The following is a 4786-nucleotide window of genomic DNA, read 5'->3' as shown; positions in this document are numbered from 1 at the left end:
CCCAGGCACCTCCACCTCAGAATGAGAGGTAGTGATGGGGGTGATATGCCAATGTCATGTCTGGGAGAAGTTAAGCCAGGGAAAGTCCCTCCCCATCCCCACCCCCAACCACAGGGACTGAGAAGGGCTACGTGGAGACAAGGCAGCCGGAACCCACAGCGAAAGGCAGCCAGGGCCGATGGTTTTCTTTAATCAACTCCTGCTTGAGGCAACTGCTGAACAAACGTCTGAAATAGCCTCCTCAGCCTTCCCAGTATCTGGGAAGTAGTCCTGCAGCAGCTACCTCAAGCCAGTCCCGCCCCAACACAACCAGCCATAGTCTCCTTCAGACACACTCTGCAGCCCACTGAATCCAAACGTGGTCAGTCAGCCAGGGCTCGAGGACACCGCCACGGCAGCCCTCCACCCCTTCCCAGCGATGGGAGAGCCCGGCTCCAGGTACACAGAGTGGCTGAAACAAAGAGCCTTCCTAGGGAGTGGCGGGGAGTCCGGGGCAGAAGCCATGAAAAGAAACTAGCGTGGCTTTATTTATCTAATGGAGGAAAAAACCCAAGAAACCAGCATATAACAGAAAGTGTACCAAATGGTTGATTGAATATATCTTACATAGACAAACACAGTAAAAGTTGCAGCAGGCTTATTACCCTTGACTTGTAATTCATCAAAGGGGCCATCCTTGACAAGTCTGGGAGTCTCCAGGCCTGTCCACTCCATAAGAAGGCAGCCTCCAGCCCGGGCTGCTACCGAGAGAGACGGGGTCTCCACTCCTCCTCCACAGGACTGGGGAAGGGGAAGGACAGGCTGCCTGTCCCCCAGCAACCCAGAGCAAGCCCTCCGCAAAAGCTGCACTCACTCAGCCGGTCACTCAGTAGGTCACTGGCCGGGCTCCAACCTGCTCGGTGCAAACTGCTCACGAGGCACCACATCTGTGCTGTAGATTTGGGGAAAAAAATAGCAGAAGGAATTTTGAAAAGCAACAGCAGCCGTCGCTGCAGAGTGAAAAGGCCTGGTCTCTGCCCCTTCCCTTCCTTCCTTAATGCAGTCATTATGGGGTCACTGTCTCATGGGGGTAGTCGCATTGCCCAGTCCTGGGTGCTCCTGGCCTGGAGAACTCCGGGTTTGCAAAACCACAACTTCCCAGAGTCTAACTCCGCCTGAAAGGGAGAGGAGGAGCAGAAATTTGGCAGCAGCTGGCAAGTTAGCTGAGAGCATCATGCCCCTTCCAGGACCACCGCAGTCACCTTGGAGGGGTCAGCAAGTCCCCATGTCCTTCGAACCAGATTGCAGCCGGGCCAGAGTCAATAAGCAGCGGAGTCAGCGACGCGTCCTCGCTGGGAGGCAGCGGTCAAAGCATCCATCATGTCTCTCTTCCAGGCTGTGCCAAGGAGGAGCCTCCGAGAGCTGGAACCGGCCTGTCCAGGCCTGGGACCCCAGCCGCCACGCGGCGGACGCTGTCCCCCTCCTGCGTCTCCACGGAGCCTGGGCAGGCAGAGCGGGCAGACGCACCTGGAGGAGAAACGGGGAGCAGCCTGACGGAACAAAAGAAGACGAGCCATACAGAGGAATACAAATGGAGAAGAAACATGTATTTTCCCCCTTCTCCTCAGCTCCATTTTCTTCCGGTGTTTTTCCAGATTTTTATATGCTCTCTAAGCATACACACATACATGTACCTATATAATTAATGGATCCTTACTTTTTATATAAATGATGCCACATCATACATATCAGTTTGCACTTTTTTTCACTTAATTGTTCTTGGACACTGTTTGGGAATAATCAACATAAGGATGATACACTAGAAAATATGACTCAAGGTTGGGCTTCCCTGGTGGCTCAGTGATTAAGTATCTGCCTTCAGTGCAGGAGATGCAGGTTCCATCTCTGGGTGGGGAAGATCCCCTGGAGGAGAAGATGGCTACATATTCCAGTATTTTTGCCTGGGAAATCCCATGGACAGAGGAGCCCGGCAAGCTACAGTCCATGGACTCGCAGAGCCAACATGAGTCAATATAATGAATCCCCCTGTATTCCCTGATAAGGATACACCCTCATCCATTTAATCAGTTCCTTAGTCAGGAACTTTAATCAAGTGAACGTTTAGGTTGAGTCTTCTCTTCTTGCAAACAAGGCTGCAGTAAAAAAGAAGAAGAAGAAAGAAACTTCACACATATTCCTTTGAGTTTGTGTGCAAGCATGCAAATTAAATTCCTAGCTCTGGACTGGCTGGATCAAAGGATATACGTATTTTAAATGCTGCTGTATTTGCCAAATTGCTCTCCAAAGAGATCATAACTCTTCCTGTTTACCCATATAATAGCTTAGCTCACCATCTAAGGGACGCCTCTTCTGCTGCCAATGCAAAGAGTGTGTGTCAGTAAAATGTAAAATCGAAGCATCGAGAAAGCTCACGGTCAAAACGCTCGCCAATAGCACTTGGCTAGATTCCTGAATCGAAGCTGAGATCAGACAGGCTGCTTACAGAAGTAGTCTCAGACACAGTGTAACCTTTGGTAGGGAGCAGTGGGGCATGAGAGCACGGCATGTGGAGAACGGTCCTGGGGTTCAGTTTCAGAGCATGTCTGTCCCACCAGCTCCTGCAGAGACTTCGTGCTTTGTGTCTCTGTAGTTGCCGCCATGGGTGGGTGACCCAGTCACGCCGCCCCAATCAAGATGCTTGCTTAACGGGAGAACAATGTGATACATGGAATAGGTACTGAGCATCGCAAATACGCATAGCTGCTCACTGTTTCCATTACCAGGGAGATAATATCCTACGTGGAAAGGTTTTACAACCTGAAGTTTAAAGCCAAAAAGGATAGCCACCTCATGGGGAAGGTTGCATTGGTACATATAAATGAAGACAAGAAAGGATTTTTTTTAACTTTTCTTTTTTTGCCTTCAGAAAAGTGGGAACTACCTTAAATACTAAATAAAACAAAGAAAGAAAAATTAATAAATTCAATTTAATTCGATTTAATAATAAAACAATTCATACCTAAATTTGAGTCAAAAGTCTGTCTCCTCTTGATATGCTTAACTGGGAACATAATTGATTTTCTGCTGGGCAGATAGGAAGCTGTCAAGCCAATCTTTCATTCCCAAGATCTCTACCAAAGTTGTCAGAAAAAGCAAACAGTCATTACTTTATCCACAGACTGATCAAGAGTCCCATTATTTATTTCTTCAATCATTAGGGGAGTTGACTACAAATACTTTCTTACTTGCTCCATCTAGTGGATCATGTAGGCAGTTGCAGCTCTGATTGCCCCCTTGAGGCAAAGCCCCAATACAATTGAAAAAAATCTTTATCAGTGTGCTAATTAATGACATCATTTGTTTCATTCTGATAAATATTTCATAACAAAAGTTGCATGCTCAGGTTGAAATAATACCCACCATGAAGATGCATTTGTATTTCCCTTGGAGAGAAGAGAGATGTTGTTGTCAAGACAGCAAGGGGAAAAAAAAAGACTGCCTTCAGTTTGTGTGGTAACCAGAGCTCCCTAAAGAATCCATCAGGAGTGTCATCAGAAAATGAATACGTGATAGTTGGCATGGTAACCGGAGTATCAAGGCAGTTCTTTACTGTCCGTGTTCACATGCGTTTAGAACGCACATATCATCGTCCCAAGCAAGCAGGGAAACGCTAATTAATAAGGTGCCTTCTGAGTGTTATGTACTCCATGACTCCCACGGTTCATGCCAGCTCTAAAGACAAAGGTGACTGGATAATTGCCCTGGTTTCTAATCTAACGATGTTATTATACTCGCTGCGATTCCACGACTAGTTGTGTCTGCCATTGTCTCCAAGCATCGGAGAATGGGGGGAGCTGGATAAACTCAGGCAACATTCAAGAAGCAACAGGCTGCCTTCCACTCACAACTCCTGACACTGTGGATCACAAATGAGATGCAAGCTTTAAGCACCAAGCAATCAAGCCTGCACAGCAGGAGTCTAATGGTTCCCATAAATGGCAGTTTAATCAAATGCTTTATTCCTGCCTGGAGCCAGCTCAGTCGTGACTCACAAGCCACACTTCACTGGGTGGTATACCCTACCTGGTGCAGCAACATCTCTCTCCTGCCCACTCGAGGCAAGGTCCCCACCAACAGGGGCCTCCCCCCAGTCCCCCGCCCAGGTGCTATTCTAAACAGGAAGCTGGAGTCAGCCCCCAAATCACCACAGAAATGAACCAAAAGATACCTTCTGCAGCTCAGTTTCTGACCAAGGAATCATGGCATCCGTAACACAGTCAGGTAAACTCAGGATCAGTTCCAACAGAAAATAGTCCTCGTTTCAGACAGACACAGACTGAAAGCAAAAGGGCTCTAGGCGTCTCGTGGATCTCCTTAGTCGTGGATACTCACGGTTCTGTGATGCACCTTGGGGCCACTTACAGGACAGGACGGAGGAGGAGTTTTGTATGTTTGCTGAAACATTTCCGGATGTGCCTATATGAAACAGGAAAGAAGAAAAGTGGGCGTCAGAAGATTTTTTTTTAGACAAACACATGTAGGAAATGACCACATTGGTATTTTTTGTGTTATAAAAAAACTGGAAGTTCTGAGGCTTCATATAGCTAAGTGTACCCGTCCTTAAGTAAAATAATAAAATACAAGAGACCATCACTCAGAAATGCTCTTGGGTCATAGTATGGGTTTTCTGGGACTTCCAAGACAAAGCAGCACGGTCTGGGTGACTCAAGCAACAGACATTCATTTTATCACATATGGAGAATAGATCCAGGATCAAGGCTTCCGTGGGGTTGCTTTTTCCTAAGGT

The 4786-nt window shown here is 47.4% G+C and overlaps 1 long non-coding RNA gene across 2 annotated transcripts; it reads right to left on the bottom strand.

The window, feature by feature from the left end:
• Positions 1 to 503: 503 nt before the first annotated feature.
• On the bottom strand, positions 504 to 4455 carry LOC147345865 (uncharacterized). 2 transcript variants are annotated; one of them, XR_015153386.1, is made up of 4 exons: positions 4208 to 4455; positions 2999 to 3110; positions 1242 to 2132; positions 504 to 1154 (listed from the first exon to the last, which is right to left on the bottom strand). It is a non-coding gene; the product is annotated as an uncharacterized LOC147345865 (long non-coding RNA). The 2 variants fall into 2 exon arrangements; XR_015153387.1 differs by having other exon boundaries at positions 1242 to 1506.
• Between the last annotated feature and the right edge of the window lie 331 nt (positions 4456 to 4786).

The sequence above is a fragment of the Bos grunniens genome, chromosome 24, assembly GCF_055505025.1.
Source record: "Bos grunniens cultivar Pamir isolate PY7600 chromosome 24, Bosgru_T2T1.0, whole genome shotgun sequence".
NCBI classification, from domain to species: Eukaryota; Metazoa; Chordata; class Mammalia; order Artiodactyla; family Bovidae; genus Bos; species Bos grunniens.
This window is presented reverse-complemented; position numbering and strand designations above follow the sequence as displayed.